This window comes from Sus scrofa, chromosome 9 (genome assembly GCF_054392235.1).
Source record: "Sus scrofa isolate SSC_HxYL_T2T_F1_AM1 chromosome 9, Sscrofa_HxYL_maternal_Yorkshire_Landrace_v2.0, whole genome shotgun sequence".
Lineage (NCBI taxonomy): Eukaryota > Metazoa > Chordata > Mammalia > Artiodactyla > Suidae > Sus > Sus scrofa.
In genome coordinates, this window is record NC_139391.1 from 69,650,316 (window position 1) to 69,675,281 (window position 24,966).

General features: G+C 50.3%; 1 protein-coding gene and 1 non-coding gene across 14 annotated transcripts in view; both read right to left on the reverse strand.

Moving 5' to 3' along the window:
* Positions 1-23,967, reverse strand: part of PLEKHA6 (pleckstrin homology domain containing A6) — a 137,341-nt gene extending 113,374 nt beyond the window's left edge. For all 13 annotated transcript variants that reach the window (XM_084976788.1, XM_084976782.1, XM_084976761.1 and 10 more), the window contains exon 1: positions 23,733-23,967. The gene's annotated coding sequence lies outside the window, so the exon portion shown is untranslated. The remainder of the gene's footprint in view (positions 1-23,732) is intronic.
* On the reverse strand, positions 6,278-6,383 carry LOC146399962 (U6 spliceosomal RNA). The gene has a single exon (XR_014816928.1). It is a non-coding gene; the product is annotated as a U6 spliceosomal RNA (small nuclear RNA).
* Positions 23,968-24,966: the final 999 nt, after the last annotated feature.

Genomic DNA, 24,966 nt, shown 5'->3' on the forward strand with positions numbered 1-24,966 from the left:
GACAGCTCGCCTTCCCTGGGCCCTGCTGCTCAAACCAACAACTAGCACCACCAACCACTAGCACCTGGAGCACAGGGCAGAGGATCCTATGTATGGGAGTGCCCACACCTCTCAAGTGTCAGAGGAGCTTTCCAAGGGCTCCTGTACCTAATCTCTCATCTGTCCCTTATGCCCTAACCCTCACCTTAACCCTGACCCTCTGCCTCTAGTCACCAATTCAACTGTATCCTAAGAATCCAATATCCAACCTCAGCCCCTGAAATAGCTCTCAGTGTGTCACTAGAAACTCCCATCCCCAGTCACTCTTCCCTGTCCATGATGCGGTCTTTCGCCTACAGACGAAACATGACCCAGGAACCCACCTGAATGGTGGGGTGTAATCCCCAGTTCCACTGCTCTGGAGAGTGCCTCTGAATCTGGTCTCCCCCTCCCAACCCTTCCACCCCCGTCCCATCTTCAAATGACAAGTCAGTCACACCCTGTTCATACACCTTCGATATATCTCTACCGCCTACAAAGATAAAGGCTAAACTTCTTCGTCTGAAATGCAAGGCCTTATAGAATCCAGCCCCAGTTTGTCCAATACGATCTTCTACTACTCTCCTACAACTGAAGACACAGATGTCCTGTGTTACAAGGAGTGTGTGTGTGTGTGTGTGTGTGTGAAGTATTATTCAGAATCCTGCAAACTAGCTTTTAACCATCCTGCCCTCCTCCTCCTTACTTCACCCCTTCATGGGTTTGTAAACATAATGGACATATATTTGCAAATCAGTGTGGGTGCAGGAAATGCTTCTCTACACTCGGAGATGTGTCAGACTCCAGGCATCCAGGAACAGAATCAAACTAGAACAGAATCACAAAAGCTAGCACTGGCCTGTGACGCGCCTCCTGCTAGGGTTGGACCAGAGTGATAGAGAAAAGGGGCCAGAGAGGTTCCCCCATGGCTCCTGCAGGGCGGTTTGCCAGCAGGGCCTCCGCTTCCCCTCCCCGGAGCCCGGCGGCCCTATCCAACTCCTTGCACCAGAAGGAAAGAAGAATCTGAGGCAGGGAGGAAAGAATTTTTTTTTTCTTTTTACAGCCACACCTGCAGCACGTGGAAGTTCCCAGGACAGGGGTTGAATTGGAGCTGCAGGCAAGGCCAGCGCCCCAGCCACGGCAACCCTGGATCGGAGCTGCATGCCATAGCTTGCGGCAACACCAGATCCTTTACCCACTGAGCCAGGCCAGGACTCAAAAAACCCACATCCTCACAGAGTCAACTGTCAGTTCCTTAACCTGCTGAGCCACACAGAAACCTTTTTTTTTTTTTAAGCAACTCCCTGTTTTGTTTTGTTTTTTTCCTTTCCTGCACACTCAGGCTTTTCATTTTGGAACTTTGAAGGGAAGTGTGGGAGAAGAGTTAAGAGAAAAAAAAAAAAAAAAATCCAACCTCCCCTGCCTTCTGTGATTCTGGCAACTCAGTGCTATAGATCAGTGGCCAGGCAGGGGAGTGGGAGCTGAAACTGAGCTTGGAATGAAGGGACAGAGGAGCAGACTAGACTAGTGGACGCCTGGACTGGCCAGCGGGCGCCCCCCGCCCCCCCTCCCCCGGCCCAGACAGCATCTCAAGCCAGATGAGGCCAGAGCCAAGGCCATAAGAGGGAAGGGTAGCAGGGAAAAAAGACATAAATTATCATCGTCGCCAGTTCTACCAAGCAGCCCCTTCGCAGCACTGCGATCTCCTCTCAAGTCTGTATCATCAGTCCCACAGGGAAACGTCACCACTGTATAATTATCCCGAATGGGGCGCTTGCATGTGATGAGACAGAGACAGGACAGAGAGGTAAGGAGAACACCTGTGACCTTTTCTCTCAGCATGAGGATGAGGAAAAAGGAAAAAAACGAATGAGCGCTCGTTGGAATTAATTTTCAAAGCGCAGACAAAAGCCATTAATGTGGGAGAGTGGGATCCCCCAGGCTCAGCTGCTCTAGGGGAGGCTGCCTGGGTGACTGGAGCCCGGACTGTCTGCTCTGTGTTTATGAAGGAGGTGGGAGGGTGCTCACCGGAAAAATCCAGAGGAAACGACTCCCAGCTGCTCCAGGGAGAGAGAGGAATAATTGGGAAGCATGTTCCGGAGAGGTCAGGCGTGTGCTAGTGAGCAGGCACACACCCAAAGATGCCAACAGGGCAGTTCCCTCAACCACACTGCAGGCCATAAAGGCATCCCAAACGCAGAGTGCTTGTCAAACGCTTGCAAACAAGAAGTCATGTCAGGATAGACAATACGGAGTGAGTGGCTATGCTACACCAAGCGCTGGATGTCTGGCATGTCTTAGTTCCTTTCACCCAAACAACCTAAGAGGTAAGTATTACCCTCTCCATTTTATAGATAAGGGAATTAAGGTTTCAAGAAATATTAAGTCCACAGGAGAGAACATGTGTCCTAAGACTTAGGCTCTACAGTCCTCTGTGTGACTCAATGATGTCACTTTTTTTTCTTTTCTTTTTTTCTTTTTCTTTTTTGGCTTTTTAGGGTTGCGCTCATGGCATATGAAGGTTCCCAGGCTAGGAGTCGAATCAGAGCTGCAGCTGCCAGCCTACACCACAACCACACTAATGTGGGATCCAAGCCACATCTGCAACCTACACCACAGCTTGTAGCAAAGCCGAATCCTTAACCCACTGGGCGAGGCCATGGATGGAATTCACATCCTCATGGATATGAGTTGGGTTTGTAACCCACTGAGCCACAACAGGAACTCCCTCATTGAGACAACTTACCAATTCATTCAGTGGGGTGTCCAATATCTGAAAAGTGGAAGGGAACGGGATTTTGGAAGCCCCTTTTTTCACGCTAGGCACTTTACTAGGTCTTTAGGGTAGGGTGTGGAGGTTATCAAGAAGAATGGGCCAGAGTCCTGGTCTTCAAGCAGGAGTTTACAACCTAACAAGCCAAGCCCATAAATAACTGAATGCTACTTACGATGTGTGATAAGAGCCACCGGGTGAGACAAGGGCAGACAGAGATACGGGGGCCTTGAGAGTTTAGAAAGGGAAGAGAGGAGGGACCAGGAAGAGATAGGACTCCTTTGGGGCCATCAGGGAAGATGCTGAGAAAAGGTCACAGGGCTTCCAAGCCTGAGGACAGGCAGGGGTTCAGAGAGGAAATGCAGGGGCGGGGTCTCGCATCTGGCCTGACCGAAGGGAGAAGCAGATAGGGTTCAAGACATGCTCTCAGTCTTTAGGGACAGGGAGCAAAGATGGCTGCAACTTCGTTGCTACCCCCTCTCCTTGCATCCAGGTGGGCCAATGGAATACAGCGGAAGTGACGTTGTGTGACTTCTGAGGTTGGGGCAGAAAAAGCCTGAGACACACCCTCTGTCTTGAGACACTCCCTCTCAGAACCAACTGCCACATGGAGAGGCTCAGGCCACATGGAGAGGCCACCTGTAGGCACTCAGGTCAACAGACACGTGAGGCATCACCTTGGCTGTCTGGCCTTGGCTGTCTGGCTCAGTCCAGCCCTCAGATGACTGAGCCAACCCAAGCAAGCACCCTGCTGAGCCCCAGGAGGGCAGAGAACCCTGGAGTCATGGCTGTGCTAAACCACTACCTTTGGGAAGGGTCTATTCTGCAGCAATGAACGGCCAGAGCACCAAGTCTCCACTGCACTAATTTGGGCTGTTACTAGGGAGGGTGGAGCAAGAATCCTACTAGAAATGGATGGGAAAAGGGTGAGAAGAGTAGGAATTACGGATTGGGAGGAGGGGAGGGAATCGGTTCAGCTCTCCCAGTAGCCTCCAGCTCCCCACTCCCCTCAACACTTCTCACCCTGATGCCAGATCAATGTAACCCATAGTTCAATTTACCCCCTGGGAAATAACTGGGAGAAAAACCAGTAGTATATAAGGATGTTTCTAGCGGAGCTATTCATAATAGCAACAAATTGGAAATAACCCAAATTCCTAGTAATAAGAGAAAAGCAATACAGTAATGGAGAAACATGACAGAATTATTCATAGCTATTTAAAACAAAAACTGTATGGGCCATTGTCATACCTGGAAGTATTTGTATAATATAACATCAAACCCAGGGAGTTCCCGTTGTGGCTCAGTGGAAACGAATCTGACTAGCATCCATGAGGATGCAGGTTCAATCCCTGGCCTCGCTCGGTGGGTTAAGGGTCCAGTGCTGCCGTGAGCTGTAGTGTAGGTTGCAGACACGGCTCAGATCTGGCATAGGTCTGAGCTACAGCTCCGACTGGACCCCTAGTCTGGGAACTTCCATATGCCGCAGGTATGGCCCTAAAAAAAAATTTAAATAAAATAACATTAAACCCCAAAAATGCATAGCATGGGATAACAGCTGCACATTAATTACGACTAGGTAAAAATATTAACAAGGAGTAGAAAGGCCCATGGAATAAAACACACAGTTTAGTATCTACTGACCCTTGTTTTAGGCGAAGTTGATTTAAGTACGACTTTCTAAAAAGCCCCAATTCAACCTGACAAATCCTAAAAATGGGGTCCTGACTGCATGGGAATTAGGAGGTGATAGATGGGAAGACGTTACCCAGGAGATGCGGGTGAAACCCTGGAGGGACGGGGAGGGGCTGGATGACAGGAAAGGGGGGAGTGGGATGGGGCTGTGGCATGGCCTCAGCAGGGAACTGAATGTTGGAAAACAAACCCTCCGTGTTTGCTGACACAGTGCAAGAAGAAGGACTCTTACAAAAGCCACCCATTATCCCGTAATTATTGTCTCTCTTGTGCCTGCAATTAACGGCTGTCTGAGAGGCGGCTGCCGGGGGTAAATAAATGTTCGCCCGCGTTCGAGTCAATCAGCCAGCGAAGCGCCAATTAACAAGCCCACTGCAGAGACGCTCCTGGTACCCAGCAGTGGTACCCAGCGGCGACTGTGGGGAGGACGGGGATGGGACAGGATGACACAGATCTTGAGCATCCTCTGGCCCCAGAAGCTGGGAGGGAATGCTCAGAGTGACATCCTGAGCCCCCAGGGTAGAGGCTGGTCTTGCCCCCAACGAGCCAAGCTGGGCAAGTAGGTGCTTTGACCCCGGGTCCCAAGACAGAGGTGTCTGCATGCGTTCATGTGTTGACAGCAAGGTTACCAGGAGCTGCAACGTGGGGTGGCCCTTGGCCCGTGGAAGCCCATGAAGGGAAAGACATGAAAGGGAAGGCCTCAGAGGGGCTGTCACCTCCTGAGTTACATGGGGACAGAAATAGAAGCAAAGAGAGGAATCAGACAGGGATCCATCTTGTCTGATCGAAGCTGAAAACTGGCCTTTGGCTATTTTTCTTAAGCTGTGAGCTCAGAAACACAGGAAAGAAGCTCGTGTCAGAGAAGGCAAAGATGAGTCTTTTGTCCAGAGGAGAAGGGCAGGAGAGCAAGCGACGGATAGGCGGCATGCCAAGTCCTCTCCCAGGGATTTGGGGAAGACAAGGGTACCCGAGATTTCTGCAAGGCCTGCGCAGTGCCTGGCTACCGTGCTCCACCAGCCAGCCTACCACAAACCCAGCCAGCACTGCTCAGACTGTGGGACCAGAGGCCCCAGAAGATGCCTATCAGATGGCCCTGGGGAGCCTTAGGGGTCAGAGTGGCAGGTTGTGCAGTTAGAGATATCTGGTCCATGGGTTCTCAGTCCTGGCTTCACATGAGGATTACCTGGAGAGCTTTTTTTTTTTTTTCTCCCCTCATTTCCACTATGGGTTTATTACAGGATACTGAACACAGCTCCTCCTACTCTACCGTACGGCCTTGTTGTTTATCCATCCTATATAACAGTTTGCATCTGCTAATCCCAAACTCCCAAATCCATCTCTCCCTCCCCCTTGACAACCACAAGTCTGTTCTCTACGTCTGTAAGTCTGTTTCTGTTTTGTAGGTAGATTCATTTGTGTCATATTTTAGATGCCACATATAAATGATATCGTAAGGTATTTGTCTTTCTCTTTCTGGCTTACTTCACTTAGTATGATAATCTCTAGGTCCATCCATGTTGCTGCAAATAGCATTCTTTTTTTTTTTTTGCCTTTTCTGGGGCCACACCTGCGGCATATGGAGGTTCCCAGGCTAGGCGTCTAATCGGAGGTATAGCCGCCAGCCTACGCCAGAGCCACAACAACGCAGGATCCGAGCCAAGTCTGCGACCTACACCACGGCTCATGCAATGCCGGATCCTTGACTCCCTGAGCAAGGCCAGGGATCGAACCCGCAACTTCATGGTTCCTAGCCGGATTCGTTAACCACTGCACCACGACGGGAACTCCTACAAATAGCATTCTTTTTTATGGACATTTGCATGCTATGTTTGCACAGGGACCATGCTCATCTTCTCTGTATTGTCGGTTTTAGTTTATATACTGCCGAGGCAAGAACCCTAGAGAACTTTTTAAAAATACTAACACCTGGGTACCACCTCCGACCAGCTGAATCAGGATCTCTGGGAGAGCAAGAAAGAGGTCCAGGCACACGCATGTCTTTAATGCGCCCTGGGGGATCCTGATGACTACTCAAATTTCCTCAATTACAGACGAAGAAACAGAAGTCTGGGGTGGCAATACCTTTTGCCAAAGGTGACAAAAGCAACAGGGAGCAGAGCCAGAGCTCAAATCAGCTCACCTGCGTGCAGCAGGCACCTCTGGCACTCAGTAAGGCTGGCTAAAGGAATGAACGAGCACCGCAGGGGTCTGGTCAAGATCCTGCTGTGTTCCAGGGTTTCATCCACAATTTGCATAAAGGCTCAGAAGACTAGGCTACCAGATTGGCTCCCGACAAGGCGGGCGGGCGGGCTGTCACCTGTATGGCAGAATCAGGATCCCACATACTGAAATAATGGCCTGACACTGACAAAATGAAATACATCATAAAAGTACAATCCTACACTTAACATTTACAAGATTCCAATTGTACACATATTTCAAAGCTTTGAAATATGCTCAAGAGCTTGTTACTAATCAAATAGGAAGTCTCAAATACAATCTAGAGGGGTTTTTTGTTTTTTTGTTGGGGGGGTTGTCATTTTAGGGCCACACACACCCACAGCATGTGGAAATTCCCAGGCTAGGGGTCAAATCAGAGCTGCAGTTGCCAGCCTTCACCACAGCCACAGCAACGCCGGAGCTGAGCCATGTCTGCAATCTACACCACAGCACCACCAGATCCTCAACCTACTGAGTGGGGCCAGGGATTGAACCTGGGTCCTCAAGGATATTAGCTGGGTTTGTTACTGCTGAGCCAGAACAGAAACTCCATGGATTTTTTTTTTTTTTAATGCATGACGGTTTTCTAAAAACCCTATTAATTGGAGGTCCAAGAAGCAAGCAAAAAGGGCATGTGGACGGTTAATGATCAAATATCCTAGAAATAGTTTTATGCCTGTCCCTAGGCACCTCATCAGTAGGACTGATTTCCAGATCTTGGAAGATAGAATTCTCCCTGCCTCACCCTCAATCCTACCCCAAGGGTAATACTGGAGAGCAGCATCTCTCAAATTTTTTTGTTTGTATTTAGGTTTTGGGTTTTTGCTTTTTTTTTTTTTTTTTTTTCTTTTTAGGGCCGCACTTGGAGCATATGGAGGTTCCCAGGCTAGAGATCGAATCAGAGCTATAGCTGCTGGCCTACACCACAGCCACAGCAATGCTGGATCCGAGTTGAACCATGTCTGCTACCTACACCACAGCTCAGGCAATGCCAGATCCTTAACCCACTGAGTGAGGCCAGGGATTGAACCTGCGTCTTCAGAGATGCTAGTCAGATTCATTAACCGCTGAGCCACGATGGGAACTCCAGTACCTCTCAAATTTTAATGTGCATACAAATCTCCTAGGGGATCTTGTTAAATTCAGATTCGAATTCTGTAGGTCAGGCCTGAGGTCTGAGATTCTGTATTTCTAACAAGCTCCCAGGTGACGTAGATGCTGCCAGCCCACAAGCAGCAAGGATTTAGAAGCTCTCAAAGGTTTACCTGTGCAACCAGGTACTCTGAATATGTTTGGGGCATCTGAGTCCCTTCCCCTGTAGCCTGGGAACTCTGAGAAGTGGAGGAGCTGCATTTGGAGGTTAGGAAGGTTCCAACAGTACATGTTCAGCTCACTTGATCAGCAAGTGCATCAGATGAGCAGAGAAGAGTGAAAGAGACCCACCGAGAGAGAAAAGACCCACAGGGGTGGGGATTTTTTTTCAGGCCAGTGTGGGTCAAGGGATTCTCCAAATAGAACACCACATGTAGAGTAACCAGACTGCATCCGTGAGGGTTCGTGGGGGTTTGGAACCAATGTGAAGGGACGCTCTGGGCTCCCCTGGACACTGACCTTCCCTCTATAGCAGCTCACACCTTTTATGTAGAAGAAGGGAGATCTAAACCTCATAGCTGCCCACAGGGAAACTACCTGAGGATTCCAGCACAATGAGCACAATTTAAACACCAGTGATTTGCAAACTCAGTCTGACTTAACAGAAAGATGGTCGAGCAAAGGCCATTGGAGTCCCACTGAACAGACCACATCTGGAATACTGTTCATTTTTAGACAGCTTATTTTAAGAGGGGATAAAAAGCTATATCATGCACAGCGTGGTTTGCAGTTGCCAGACCCCACCCTGCTCTAAGCCTTTTACACGTGTTCATTCCCTTAGTCCTGTCAACAACCCTATGAGGTAAGTACCATCATTACCCACATTTTACAGATGGATGAATTGAGGCTCAAAGAGGTGAAGGACTACAACCAAGATCACACAGCCAACGAGAGTGAAGCCAGGTGCAAAGTCAGGCAGATGAACCCTGGAGTCTAGGTTTTCCCCCACTGTGTCATATAGTCTCTTAACACTGGTCTGACTCTTGAAGTGATGACAAACCAGTCAGCTCAGAAAAGGATGTCAGGATGGCCAGGATGCTGCACTAGAACCAAAGGGTGGAAGGTAAGAGAAGAAACGTTTGAGTTCAACGTTTGAGTTGAGGCTGTCCAGCAATGGAAAAAGCTGCATCACAGAGCAGTGCTCTGAACCACTGGGGGTTCACATGGTGTTGGCTGATCTGGGGGTGCTGGAACAGGGGATGCTATGGGGAAAGAAAATTGGACCAAATGAAAGGTTGTTTCCAACACTGAGACTCTAGGTCCCTCTCGTGTCTTGGTCTCTCCCGCTGAAAAACAGCTCTGACATCCGAGCCCAGCATTTATAATGAGCTACATGTAGCCCAGACTTGCCCACAGATTCTGATGTATGTGATGGAGGGAAAGTGACAGCTACGCCCAGACTACAACTTGCCCAGGACGCCTGTAAACTGAGCCAAAGGAAGGATTGTGGGAAATATGCAAACGAGCTTCTGCTGACACCTCCTTCCCCTGACCTGTTATCTCATGAGGTTCTTGTGGGAGTGATAAACTCCTCTAAACCGGCTGAAAATAGCTCACTCCTTCTCAAAGCTATTAAAAATAGCGAGAGTCATCATAAAAAGTATGAAAGAGGTTCAGTGTTTCCTAACCCGGATTATGCTGTGGGCCAGCCCACACATTATCTGAGTACCCTGGAAGTGAGTGATAAAGCCACATCTCCAAGAAGAAAGGCAGAGAAGGATGGACAAAATGCGACCCAACTCCACCCTGCAAATCCTTCAGCCAATGACTGGCTCTGAACCAGAAGGTGGAGAAACCATCTGAAATCTCAGCCCATAAAACATTTGGGCCGAGAGCAGCTTCACAGCTTACTCTCTTCCATGTGCTGCCCTGTCCCAAGCATAATGCCAGGGAAGGGAGGTATCAAGCCAACTATTTCAAGGCACTGTGCTAATTACCATGGGGAGATACAAATTGATCAGAAAGACACATGCGAGAGAAAATACATCAGAGCAACTTCTATTTCCAACTGACCATTTTAGCCAATGATGGGACACTTTTAAAAATATAACTTTGGGAGTTCCCATCGTGGCGCAGTGGTTGACGAATCCGACTAGGAACCATGAGGTTGAGGGTTCGGTCCCTGCCCTTGCTCAGTGGGTTAAGGATCCGGCGTTGCCGTGAGCTGTGGGGTAGGTTGCAGACGCGGCTCGGATCCCGCATTGCTGTGGCTCTGGCGTAGGCCAGTGGCTACAGCTCCGATTCGACCCTTAGCCTGGGAACCTCCATATGCCGCGGGAGCGGCCCAAAAAAATAGTAAAAAGACAAAAAAAAAAAAAATATATATATATATGTATAACTTTGGCGTTCCCATTGTGGCTCAGCAGGTTAAAAATCCAACTAGTATCCATAAGGGTGCAGGTTCGATCCCTGGCCTTGCTCAGTGGGTTAAGGATCCAGCATGGGCATAAGCTGTGGCAAAGGTCACAGATGCCACTTGGATCTGCAACCACATTGCTGTGGCTTGGCATAGGCTGGCAGCTACAGCTCTATTTTGACCCCTAGCCCAGGAACTTCTATATGCCTTGGGTGCAACAGCAGATCTGGAAGGTGCTAGGGGCCCAACTGGGGTGCTTTCTGTTTAGATTCAAGAAAGTCCTTTCTGGAGTTCCCACTGTGGCACTGTGGGTTAAGGTTTCAACATTGCTGCAGCTGTGGCATAGGTCACAGAGGTGGTGTGGATTCACTCCATGGCCCAGGAGCTTCCATATGCTATGGGTATGGCCAGAAAAAAAAAAAGAAAGAAAGGAAGGAAGAAAGAAGGAAAGAAAGTCCTTTCTGGGGGTTAGACAGTCTCTAAGTCGCTCTGCCACTCTGTCTCCAGAACAGCTACAGGCGCAGCCCATCAAAAAGTATATGAGGCTGGCCCTGTCCATACCCACCCAGGCTTCCTTTCTCAGACCCCAAGGTCTCCCCACCCCCTTCAATGACTCCCTCCCCTGAGAACCCTCTCCATCTCCCCATCGCCACCTCACCAGAGGCCTCGGTTTCTCACTCTTCTTCCTTTCACATCTGGGATCTGCCACGGTGAGGCAGGTCTGTGGGGTCTCCATCTTTGTCCCCCTCAGGACCCATGTGCATCCTGCCATAGGTACAGCCTCCCCCACAGCACAAGTCCTAGCTGGTGGACGTGGCTGATTTGACAAGGACAGCCCCGAACAGGACAGCAGGATCAACCCAGGACACCCCCTGTCCCCTCCTCTCCCACCCCATGCTCTGCTCCCTGCCCCTGAGGCAGGTCTGCCACACAAATCCTCCTTTCTGTGCTGAATCACTTGACCTTAACAGCGGGATCAGAGGCACTGGGGAAAGTAGCTCATGGACTTCCCCCATCTCTCTCCACACTTACCCCTATACACACACACACACACACACACACACACACACACACACACACACAGAAGGAAGTGACTACCATGACGGGGACATTGGGGAAGAATGAAAAAGTCTGGGAGTGGAATACAAGGGAAAGACTAGAATGAGTTCAGCCCACCCTGCCAGCTGCCACCAGAGGGTTAAGCTGGTTTAAATGAGGACATTGGTTTCTGGATTCAGAGAAGGCCAGAGGTTCCAAAGGAGGCTATGGCTCCAGGAGGAGCTGCTGCCTGGCCAAATAATCTGCTCCTCCAGCACTATGTGGGCCGAGGGAGCTGTAAGGACCGGCACAGCATACGGTCCCTGATTCCCCCTGCAGCTCAGCTCAGCCTCCAAGCCTTCACCTCTTCGTCTCTGTGACTTTCCTCCCACATGGTCTGAAGGGCCCCCCCTGACTAGACCAAGAGCAGCTGACGGCCCCTTCCTACAGGCACAAAAACATGCAAGGAACAGGTGCACACACCCTCACTCCTCCAGAGAAGGCAGCCTTTATCACTTGCCTCTCCCAAGACACAGGGTCTGGGCACCTAGGGAGAGGCCAGAGGGGCAGCCCTGAGAGGCAAACAATGAGCCGTGACTATTGGGAGTGTCACGACAAAATGGAGGCAGATAAATAGTCACATTCGAGCCCCCCCCCCATCGTCTCTACGATTTCACTGGCTAATAGGCATGCCTTCAAACTTGGGAACATTCCTAAATCTTAATTCTGATTCTTTCCCCACCTCAACATGATTTTGGATGAGTGGCCCATCATCATAGAAATACAGATTCTGAATTCCCATTGTGGCTTAGTGGGTTATGAACCTGACTAGTAATCATGACAATGTGGGTTCAATCCCTGGCCTCCCTCAGTGGGTTAAGGATCCCGCGTTGCTGTGGCTGTGGCGTAGGTAGCAGCTGTAGCTCCGATTTGACCCCTAGCCTAGAAACTTCCATATGCCACATGTACAGCCTTAAAAAAGAAATACAGATTCTTCATAAGTAAAAAGTGGTGATCAAGTCACCCTGAACAAGCTGGAGGAAGACAGCATAGAGCATACTGGGCACAGAGAGAATACATGGGTGCAGAGATAACTGGTCCCTGCAAGACAGATGTTCATCCAGCTCCCATGTGAGTCAGTTAATCAAGCACTGAGCACAATCCCTTGTATGATTCCTAAGGCACTGATTCCCCTTATTGGAAACCCTCCCCGCCTCTATTCACCCAGCCTCAGACAAAAACACACCCCCACTTGAGCCCCAGCAGAATTCCTAGCCACCCACCCACCTCCCCAGCCCAAGGGGTTGGGGTCCTGGATGCTCGTCACATCAGTTAGGCAGTTAGCAAGAGGCCTGGGGGACCTTGAAGCCGGCCCTCTCCTCCCACAGCTCAGCCCCACCCGCTGCTCCCCAGGCCTCCCTTCAAGGCCAGGCAGGCGGGTAGCCTGTGCAGGAAGGGCCATGTAGACACTGCAAAGGGAACACACCCAAACGGAAGGGAGGTACCTCCTCCGTGAGCGCCTGGCTCCTCTGTTTGCAAAGAGCGAAGTCCACAAGGGAAGGGCTACGACCTCTCTGCTGAGCCCCAGGGTAGGAGGAAAGGGCCTGAGAGATAGACAAACAGGCACACTCTCACAACACGGTTCAAAACTGGACCTAACGCTGTGAACTCCTCCACACTCTGATTCTCACTCTGGGTCTGATCTTATATCTGTCACACAGGGCCAGCCTTCCGCCAGGCATGCTTCCTGGGGTCCAGCCCTCCCACCTCAGCTGCCCCACCCAGTACTGAGCACTCCTGCAGCTGAGCCTACTCTGTGGTCAAGACCCTACCTGGCCGGTTTCCTGCTGACCATTATCTGCGTTGTGTCACTAGAGTCAACTAAAAACTGTCTTCTGAGTTCCCGCTGTGGCTCAGAGGTAACAAACCCAACTAGTGTCCATGAGGATGCGGGTTCAATCCCTGAGTTCGATCAGTGGGTTAAGGGTCCAGCGTTGCTGTCAGCTGTGGTTGTAGGTCACAGACACGGCTTGGATCTGGCGTTGCTGTAGCTGTGGCTGGCAGCTGCAGCTCTGATTCAACCCCGAGCATGAGAACTTCCATATGTCACGGGTGCAGCCCTAAACAAACAAACAAACAAAAACTGGCTTCTCCCAGACCCAGCTTAAGGATTTCCCATCAGAAAATCTCCCAGGAGCCTAGGGTATGTAGGCAGCCCCCAGGACCCTGACACACGCTCGGTGCCCAGGTAAGCTCATGGGGAGTGAGCTTCAGTGCAGCCCCCACAGAGGAAGCACCCAACCCACTCCAGGCTCAGCCCCATCTTTCACAGCATCCTTGGCCTCCCCAGTCGTTGCAACAGCAGAGACAGGGACCAAGTTTCCCGGCTTAGCTCCAGGCCCTCATTTTTGATCTTCGAGCCCAATTTCTCTGTGTGTAAGAAGAATCTGCCAATTCCTCTTGCAGCAAGAATGAAAACGGGGGACAGATTCAGCACACATAAGGCTGTACCGCGAACCTGAGCAGCATGGACCCTCCTGGCAAGCTCTGTGACCCTGGGCCATCATGCGACCTCTGAGCCTCAGTTGCCTCACGGGTTTGCGACTGTGAGGATCCAACCTGATAACCTCATGCGTGGAAGGCAGGAGGAGCCTGAGTTCCCTACACCCCTGATGGCTTTAGTTAGGATTCTCCCCCATCGTTTCTCAAACCAAAGACAGTGAGTGACCCACAGAGGGTATGAAATCAAGCGGAAGGACCAAGATATCTTCTTCTTATTATTATTATTATTTTCTGTCTTTTTGCCATTTCTTGGGCCGCTCCTGCGGCATATGGAGATTCTCAGGCTAGGGGTCAAATCAGAGCTGTAGCCGCCAGCCTACACCCAAGCCACAGCAACTTGGGATCCGAGCCGTGTCTGCAACCTACACCACAGTTCACGGCAAAGCCGAATCCTTAACCCACTGAGCGAGGCCAGGGATCGAACCCACAACCTCATGGTTCCTAGTCGGATTCGTTAACCACTGCGCCACGAGGGGAACTCCCAAGATATCTTTTTTAAAACAAAATAGACCAGACTGGACTCCACCCAAAGCATGCAGCACACACAGTGAGGTATCACACACATGTCTGCTGGGTTGTGATGAAAAATGCATTTCTACCGGAGGCAGTCGAAAAATTCAACTAGGTCCTACTTCGAAAACTTTCTTGCAGATATTCCCACCTATATAAACTTGCTTCCTGCCCTCAGCAGATTGGGACGGTCAGCTCCTGGAGGCCAAGAGCTGTTATCTCTGGGTTCTCAAGAATTCCAACACTCCTCCAACCACGCTGGGCTGGGACCAGGGTGGGCCTCTGCTATAAGCTGTTCATGGGCTGGAAAGCACCCACCAAATAGAAAAATCAATGTAGAAGGTGGGGAGGGAACCCCCATTAACAGTGCCAGGCACTGTCCCAAACAATGTCCCTGGAGGTCTGTGTTCGCACCTCTGTTTTACAGATGAGGAAACTGAAATTCAAAGAGGTCGAGTTGTCAAAAGTGGGGCAATCAGGATGGAGATGTAGGTGTGGCGAGTCCATGGCTCCCTCCCTGGACCGAGTTGCCTTTGTCGCAGCCCAGGAGAGCTCCTGCACTGCCCTATCCAAGCTTCCAAATGTCCTGCATTGCCCAAGATGACTCACACCACAAAACACACACGGGGTAGGAAAGAGCACAACATCCTCTCCTACCTGCCTTTCTCTGGCTTTCCCAGTCCCACGAGGGAGAGAGGAGAGGGCTATGCTGGGGACGTCTGGGATTTGTCTTCCTCTTGGTCCCACCCTTGTCCTTCTCTGTCTCTTTTGAGGCTGATTCCCCCCAGCTCACCATCCCCCTCCCCCAATACCAGCTAACTGGTTACCAGGGCAACCCAGCTGGGAGGCTGCCAGTTACCACGGCAACCCAGCATGGCCGCCAGGCTGCCTTGCTTAGGAAGGTCAGGGGACCAGCCGGGCGACAGAGCCACTGGGATGTGGCCGGCAGGACTGGGCCAGGCTGGGGGCCTACGTGCCTGATGGAATTAAGTTCCTGCTGCCAGGGGGCTACCTCTTAGTTTCCCATGAGGCCGGTTCCCCCAGCTGGGGGAAAGAGCCACAGCCAATCTCCCCAATTCTGTCACTCAAGCCTGGTAACCTCCAACTTGTTCAACAGAATTCTGATCACCTCACACTGAGGAAGGTTTCTTAGAATAAGCAGCCACTGGCTGTCACCCGGCCTACCCCCTCCCCGGGCCCCCCTTTAGGCTCCTCCCTGTCTGAGCATTTCTGGGAGTCTGCATGCAGGCACCATGTGTGTGTCTGCAATCAGATGTAGTCTCTCCATGCAATGCATTGATAATAATAACAAGGAAGAGCTATGCTTTTCTAGAACTTACTACATGCTATACATGTTCTAGGTACCTTCCCTGAAGTCTCTCTGTTGATCCAAAAACAAACTTGTTTTCCCCACTTTGTAGACACAGCAACTGAGACTTGGAGAAATTAAGAAACCTGTTCAAGGTCACACAGGTATTAACTAACAGCTAAAATGAAGTTGTAGGAATCAGCTTCTGAAATTCCTTGAGCTCCTGGCACTGGCCCTCCTGTACCTACCAAGTACCCGGTCTGGCTTTAAGAAACATTATTGTTTCATTTTGTTTTTGTTTTTGTTTTGTCTTTTGTCCTTTTAGGGCCACACCTGAGGAATATGGAGGTTCCCAGGCTAGGGGTCGAATCAGAGCTGTAGCTGCTGGCCTACACCACAGCCACAGCAATGCCAGATTCAAGCCGCATCTGTGACCTACGCCACAGCTCACGGCAAGGCTGGATCCTTAACCCACAGATCGAGGCCAGGGATCGAACCTGCAACCTCATGGTTCCTGGTCAGATGCACTTCCGCTGCGCCATGACGGGAACTCCCAAGAAACATTTTTAACATTTATTAAAATATTATTCAGTGCCAGATGTTTTATTCACATTATTTTATTTCATCCCATCCTGACCTCAGTGAAGGAGACTTTTGTCTCCTCACACGACAGCTTAGGAAACTGAGACCCGAGGAAGTTAAGAAACTTCCCCAGTTGAAGGCCTTTCCTTGGGAATCCTTTCCTGACTCTCCCCAGAGAGACTATCGCTCTCTCTCTTGACCACAAACATATGTCTCTATCATACACAGGACAACCATTTACTCAAAGTCTGCTCCCTTACTAGACTATGAATTTAAAAATTCATTTTTGTGGGAGTTCCCATTGTGGCTTAGTGGTAATGAACCGTATTCATATCCATGGGGTTGCAGGTTCGATCCTTAGCCTCGATCTGTGGGTTAAGGATCCAGTCTTGCCATGAGCTGTGGTGTAGCATCTGGTGTTGCTGTGGCTGTGGCACAGGCCGGCAGCTGCAGCTCTGATTCAACCCCTAGCCTGGGAACGTCCATACAGCAGGTGCAGCCCCAAAAAGACAAAAGAAAGAAAGAGAGAGAGAGAGAGAGGAAGGAAGGAAGGAAGGGAGGGAGGGAGGGAGGGAGGAAGGAAAGAAGGGAGGAAGAAAAAGAAAGAAAGGAAGAAAGAAAGATTGATTCATTTTTGCGACGTATTACCTGGCACAACAATGAGCAGACAGGAAATGTTTGCCAAAAGAAAGTGGTGGGGCCAGAATCCCAAGTCCTGCTCATCTGCCTCTCAATTCCACGCTCTCTACTCCAATGCACTCATTCATTCACTCAGTCCAAAAGCATCTATCAAACAACTGCTATGCGCCGAGCTCTGTGCGAAACATTGCAAAGACAAAAACAGCTAAGACTATCTCTTGCCTTGAAGCAACCCAACCCCAGTGGAGCTGGGGACATGGCTGAGGAGAACAGGAAATAAATGTCCCCACCATTGCCATCAGAGGCTTTCTCATGACTGTTTTTTGTGCCCACTCCTTGGGACAAACTCCCTCCTGTCCAAGTCCTCCTACATCCACTCAACATTTATTGAGCACCTGCTACATGCTAATGCCTTCAAATCACCCATGGTTTGGGAGAGAGTGAACAGGAGAAGAGGACAATGGAATCAGGAATTATGGGACAGCATGGGAAGTCACTGATAAGGTCCAGGGGTCCACAAACTGATGGCCAGGGACACTAGAACCATATGTCTAATGCTAAAGAACTTTCATATTTGATGTGATAAAGCATTTTCATGCTGCACTGCTCCATAGTCACACCCACTTCCTACATCAACTCATTTGAACCTCAGCCATGCAGGCAGGGCAGGAATTAGCACTCCCATTTTAGAGATGAGGAAACTGAGGCTCAGAAGGGGAGAAGCATTGGATGCGAAGGGACAAATATCACTACGCCTCCATCAGGACACTCCCACCTCACCATCCACCTCACCAAAGGCCAGTTTTCCTTCTCTGCTATGACCTCTTCAATTCCCCAGTTAAGCAGCCACCATCTCAGGCAAGGCAAGCAGTCTGACCTGTGGTCTCTGGATAGTGCATCGAGGCTCACGAGGACCCAGGAAGCAAGCAAAATCAGAAAAAAATGAACTCACCAGCACAGAGGCCAAGTCGAATTTAACAAGCTAATTGCAAAGCATCAGGCTAATGAAAAGCAAATTGGCACCTGCAATTATAGACTCAGGTTCTCAGGTAACGATGAGCCAGACTGGGATGGCGTGGGGGTGTCAGAGGGAGGGAGGAACCTCACCTCCCCAATGGAGGGGGTCCCACACCCTGCAGGAGCAAACCTTCGCAGCCATCCATGTTTATTAGGTCATTGTTGACCTGCCCAGCCCTACTTCCTGAATTCACACGAATAAGGACAGACTCTTCACAGAGACTAAGTGACTGGGAGGATTTGATGGTTGCCATGAATACCATCTGCCCTAAACATATTTCCTACTAAGTCATGTAAGCACCTATCTGACCTGGGGTTAAAGCATTGCCTTCTGATATACGTTGTTCAAACACTCATTTCTTTTTTCTTTTTTTTTTTTTTTAGGGCCTCACTCTCAGCATATGGAGGTTCCCAGGCTAGGGGCTGAATTGGAGCTGTAGCCGCTGGCCTACGCCACAGCCACAGCAACACAGGATCCGAGCAGAGTCTGCGACCTACACCACAGCTCATGGCCACACCAGATCCTTAACCCACTGAGCAAGGCCAGGGAATCAAACCTGCGTCCTCGTGGATCCTGGTCGGATTCATTTCTGCTGAGCCACAATGGGAATTCCCCCAAATACCCGTTTCTACTAATCACAGACATTTGTGTAATTATTTGCAGTTTACAAATCACTTTCATATGTATTACTCAAGCCAGCTATCAACTGGGTAAGCAGGTAATGATACTAACTGCATTTTTCAGAGCAGGAAACGAAAGCTCAGAGAGACTGAGCAACTTGCTACAAATTATATAGCCACTAATTTGGACCAGGATTCAAATCCATGTCTTCAAACTCCAGATGGGCATTCTCTCTACCCCTCGGCAGGCAGTACACCAACTCTCTCTTATTAACATGGAGACCAAGTTAGTTTATCAGATGAGCTAGTGCTACTTTGCCAAGTGCAAAGAGGCCTTGAAGGAACAGGGAACAGTCTGGGTAGGTTTGACAGGAAGGAATCAAGAAAGGATGTATGGGAGTTCCCATCGTGGCTCAGCGGTTAACAAATCCGAATAGCATCCATGAAGACACAGGTTTGATCTCTAGCCTCACTCAGTGGGTTAAGGATCCTGCGTGGCTGTGACTGTGGTGTAGGTCGCAGACTCGGCTTGGATCCCGCATGGCTGTGGCTCTGGTGTAGGCCAGCAGCTACAGCTCCAATTCAGCCCCTAGCCTGGGAACCTCCATGTGTGAAGAGTATGGCCCTAAAGAAACAAAAAGACAAAAAAGAAAAAAAGAAAGGATGTGTGCAAGGTAGTGTGTGAGGGGCTGGGCAGTGGGACTGGGTGGCTGGAGAAGGGGACTTCAGTGGAGTGTCCTGTTAGCCAGAAGACACTGGAGGAGCCAAAGTCCCTTGTACAGGCACCTGCCAGAAGAAGCCTCCAGAAGTGTGACATTCCAGGGGATTATCCTGGGTGTGGAGGGATGGCTGCCTCACTATGCTTTGTGCTGGTGACACCAAACCTGGCCGGAGGTGCTGGTAGAGCTTGAGCAAGCAAGTGGGGGTCCCCAGAGGCATCTAGGCTCAAACAAGGAGAGTTTGGGGATTTGAGGGGAGGGAAATCATGATCCTGGCTTCAGGTATCTGTGGCAAACTAAGCACAGTAAGATAATAATAATTACTTACTCTGCTCAGCACGATTCTATGTGCTTTGCATACGTGACCTCATTCATCTTTACGAGAAGTCTGTGAAACAGACTTCTTTTTACAGGTGGAGAGGAGTTGCCGTCGTTGCTCAGTGGTTAACGAATCCGACTAGGAAACATGAGGTTGCAGGTTTGATCCCTGGCCTCGCTCAGTGGGTTCAGGATCCGGCGTTGCCGTGAGCTGTGGGGTAGGTCGCAGACCCGGCTCGGATCTGGTGTTGCCGTGGCTCTGGCGTAGGCTGGCAGCAACAGCTCCTATTAGACCCCTAGCCTGGAAACCTCCATATGCCATGGGTGCAGCCCTAGAAAAGGCAAAAAGACAAACAAAACAACAACTACAGGTGGAGAAATTGAGGCACAGATTAAGTCACAGGTCAAGCTCACATCCCTGGTAAGGAGCAGAGCCCAGATTCAACCTGAGTTTGGCCCTATAACTGCTATCTTGACAAATGCACTAAATTATCTTTTAAGAAAGACTCAGACAAATGACAACAGATAGAAGCTTTGAACTTTAAAACCACTTTAAGGAATTCCTGTTGTGACTCAGCGGAAATGAACCAACTAGAATCCATGAGGTTGGGTTCGATCCCAGCCTTGTTCAGTGGGTTAAGGATCCAGCATAGCAGAGAGCTGTGGCTTAGGTCACAGATGTGCCTCAGATCTGGCTGTGGTATAGGCTGGTAGCTACAACTCCAATTGGACCCCTAGCCTGGGAATGTCCATATGCCACAGGTATGGCCTAAAAAAGAAAAGAAAAACACTTAAAAAAATTTAAATATCACTGCTAATCAAACAATTGGATTAAAACAATGAGAAAAGTTAATAATCAATGGTGATGCTTTTGCAACAAAATGCATTCTTATACACAGCTGCTGGGAATGTAAATTAGTACTTTCCAGCAAGGAAATTGGCAAAATATGTCAAAATATTTAAAAAGGTAGAAATTCCATTTCTAGAAATGTAACCCAAGAGGAAAAAAATTATTGATATGCGTAAAGATTCAGATATTTATACGTTCACGATTGAATTGTTTACAAAAGTGAAAAAGTTGGAAATGTCGTTTAATGTAGGGGCCAAGTAAACAAAGAATCAGTATATAATGAAATACTAGGCAATCACTTAAAAATGATGTTGTAAAAGAATATTTAATGCATGGGAAAATGCTTTTTTTCTTTTCTTTTTTTTTTTTTTGGCCATGCGCGCAGCATGAGTATGTTCCCAGGCCAGGGATCAAACCTGAGCCATAGTTGCTGCTGGCCTGACAACACTGATCCTTAACCCACTGCACCACAAGGGAACTCCTGGAAAAATGCTTTTTATTTAAGCGACAAAAATATATATTTGGTCCAAAATTTCAACAGTATACATGTGGATTTTGATAATAAATATAGTTATATACCTGCACATGAATTCATAAAAACATACACACACCGAAATGTTAAAATTATATACTAAATCTCTGAGAGAATTACATACAATTTTAATCTTTTCTACATGTGTTTTTCTACATTTTTAATGACTATGTATTACTTTTATGCGCACAAAATAGTAATTTTTAAAATATATACCCTCCCTGACATCAGTTCTATGTCTTGGGATTTAACCTAAAGAAATAATCCAAAATACAGAAAAAGCCTTATGCACAAAAATGATCATGTCGTGTTATTTATAAAACGAAAATAAGGGTAACCACTGAATGTCCAATACAAATAGGGTTACACAAAATATATTATGTCCACACTTTTACACACGATTTTAATATGAAGAAAACCATCTTTATCACTGTGAGAAAGAGCTGACTTGCTCTGTGCTGCTTCAAAGAATCGAAACCAAAAGGCGGAACTTGGAAGTGGGCAGATTTTGATTCAATGCAGAAGAATGTTCTAACTTTGAAGCAGGCTGCCTGGTGAGGTAATGAGCTCCCCGTCGCTGGAATTATCCAGACAAGACTGGTACTCCCCTCAGGCAGGCTGCAGAGGGCTGGTCTGGGCTTGGAGAGAGGTGGAACTAGATGGTCTCTGGGGGTGTCTGGGGGTGAGGTGCAGAGCAGGAGCCCACGTGGACTGAGCAATTGCCAAGGAAAGGATCCCACTGAGCCTACTCTGAGCGCTTCCTCTCTGCTCACCATCTATTCTAAATGCTTCCCAAAGTGTGTTCCCTCCTCTCTAAAGCTTTGGGTTTTTTAAACTGGTTGGAGACTGGCCTTCCAAAGTCATCTCACTAATGCACTGACGTCCAGACTGCCTCAGTTCAGTGCTCAGGCCACCCCACAAAACCTCAAAACCAGGACCCACTGCAACGGCAGGAGCCCCTACCTCGCAGACAGCTCTCCCAACGCCACAACCTTCCTCCTCCAGGGACAGGGCTCAGAGAGACGACAGCTGATGGGGTGTGGACACCATGCCCCCCCACCCCCACCTCCCCCTTGGCTCAGCTTCTCCCCATCCCAGGCCCTGGGCTCTACGTGTCCCCACCCCTGAGCTCCAGGCCACTGCCACCGCCTCCTGCTCACTGACTTCCTCGGTAATTACTTCATTTACACAGAGCAGGAAGAATCCAGCTCAATAATCCAGGCAGACACGTTAAAAGGAATTATCTGTGGACTGTGTCCTGCACCATCACCTTCCTGGGAAGAAGGAAAAGAAGTCGAACCAGGCAAAAAAAAAAAAAGGTCCCCATTGTCTCGAGCCTGTGCAGCCGCCACCAGGATTAATTACACAGCCGTGTGAACACATTTAGCACCTCGCCGCTGATTGGAAAGCCAAGGACTTTTAATAATTCATATCTGCAGCCCAGCGCTCTGCGCCCTGGTGAGGACACAGAGAGCCCTTGTTTTCCGTACGGCAGGGCCTGAGGCAGTGCCAGCCTCACCCCCCAACCCTCCCCACCCCACCTGGAGATGGCTCTAGCCTCGGCTGCTGGGCCTCCGTGGGGCCCCCTCCTGCCGCTCCTCCACCAGCGGGATCTCCTGGTCTCCTGCTCCAGCTAAGAGGGAACTCGGAGGTGGGAGCCCCCAGAACCCCTCCAGCCCCGTGCTCCTCCAGCGGGGCCCGGGAGCCAGGATTTGGGGGATCTGTCCGGCAGGTGCCTGCCATGTCCCTGTGGCCATCTGGACAGTAGGCTCGGGCAGAGATGGGCCAACCAGGGCTCTCACCCTCACGGGCAAGACACCCTCAGGGGAAGCCAGACCGAGGGCAGGGACCTGTAGGGATGGAGGAAGAACTGCCAGGCCCTGAAGGCTGTGACCCTCTTTGACATGACGCTGAGCTCATCCTCCTCCTACCACCTCCCCCCTGCAGCTCAGCTCCTCCCTGCCCTGTGCCCTAGGGCTGGCCCCTCCTTCTCAGCTCTCAAGCTCTGGCCCTCCCAGGCTCCAGCCCCCTATCTTGCCTGCTCACCTTCTCCCTCCGCCCTTCCTGTCTAACCTACCCCCCCACCTCCCCTCACTCCCTCTGCCACCTCCCCAACCTTTGCCCAGAACCTCACACAATAAGCCCGAGGCTCTGCTAGCTGCAGGCTGGCCCCACCACCGCACACCCATCCCCCCACGCCCCCTCTGCCCACATAACCAGCTCCTGCTCCTTCAGGCTCTCCCCACGAAATCTGAGACCCCAGAGATCAGACGCCCCCTAGGAATCCAAGACCCTCAGACGCCCTGAGCCCCAACCTCTGACCCAGACACACCCTGACCTCTCCCACACGGTGGGAGGTGGGTCCCTTGGGCTGACCTGAGTCGGACCCCCAGGACCACCCCCTCCAGAGCGCCTTCCCACAAGGGCTTAAACTCATGCCTCCACCTCCCGGCAAGATTAGAGGCAGGGCGGGGCTGGCTTCTTTGCTCTAGGCAGGTTGGGGGCCCCAGCTGGACCCCAGGAAGCTGGCAGCCCCAGAGCCGGCTTCCCTCAGGAGATGTAAGGCAAATGTAATAAATTCAGACAACGTTAGCCCTTCTTGGGGATTCTGGAGGTGGGGGTAGGGGCACAGAGAGGGCTATAATTAGCATTCTCAGCATCCATGATCCCTAAGTACCGCTGCCAAGAAAGAGGGATGGGGAAGGCAGTGGCACCGCAGTGCCAGCAGCCCAGATTCACGCGGCGGGCGGCTGCCAGCCCTGACCAGAGCCCAACCTTCCTCCTCCCACCTCATCTCTATGATGCATCAAAACAGACTCACCGGCTTTGGAGGTGTGAGCCCCTCGCTGAAAAGCTATCACTCTCGGAGCTCCCAGGCCCCCCTCCCCCCAGCTCAGGCCAGCTGGGGTCCTCCTCCCCACCCCTGGGGGCCCCCTCTGAAAAGCAGGGCTGGGGATCTGATCTGGTCTAATCAGTCATCTCTCCGGCTGGCAGGTCCCTGGCGCGGAGAGAGGATGCTGTTGTGGTGACTGCAGGATCCAGCATCTTTCCCAGGCAGAGGCAGCTGGGCATGCTCCATAGGCTCCCGAGGGGATTTCAGGGCCACGTGATTCGCCCTCCCCAAGCTGTCACTTAGGATCAGGAGTAAATAGTCCCCGGAAAGGCTTAACTCCATCTACACCAGCGACAAGCTGTTAACCACCCATGCTGCCTGCCTGGGTGAGAACAGAGTACCTCAGGGCAGTCTTGCTGGCCTTCCACCGCTGCGGCAAGGCTGCCCCCCATAGGGGATCTGGGCCACTGTCTGTGTAAGCTGCATTCCGCAGACTTCCCACCAGAATGCAGAGTCAGAAGCTACCCCGGGGTCTGGGACCTGGGGCCTCACCAGGCCTCCCTTTGGTGGCCTTTTGCCTCTGCGGCTGTCCACCCAAGAGACGGACGTGTCTCTGGATGCCAAGAAGGGCTGGACTGCAGCCCCAGTGCCTTCACATGCCCCCAGCCCACACAATGAATTTAAAGAAATAACGCTTGGAGCTGGTTGGAGCCCACTGCAAGATGCCAGGACCTTCTAAGTCCTTAGCCCGAACTGGTCTCCAACGACCTTGGGCAAGGATGCTAGCTGAGCTGGGGACACCTGTGTTTTGTATTCCTAAGGGTCAGAGGCAAAAAGGAGGGCTTCAGACAATAGGATTTTAGCCCTATTTCTTTCTTTCTTTCTTTCTTTTTTTCTTTTTCTTTTTATGTCTGCACCTGTGGCATATGGAGGTTCCTGGCCTAGGGGGTTGAACTCGAGCTGCAGCTGCTGCCCTACGCAGCATTTGTAGCAACAGCAGATCCTTAACTCACTGAGCAAAGCCGAGGATCGAACCTGCATCCTCATAGAGACAATGTCAGGTTTTTAACCTGTTTGAGCCACAACAGGAACTCCAAAATTCAGCCTTGCTTCTGTTATAGAAAGGCCCATGCCATTCAGAGAGCTCTCCCTCTGTCTCTGCCTCTGTCTCTCTCTGTTTCAGTTTCTCTCTCCGCCTCAGTTTCAGTTTGTGACTGCTGGA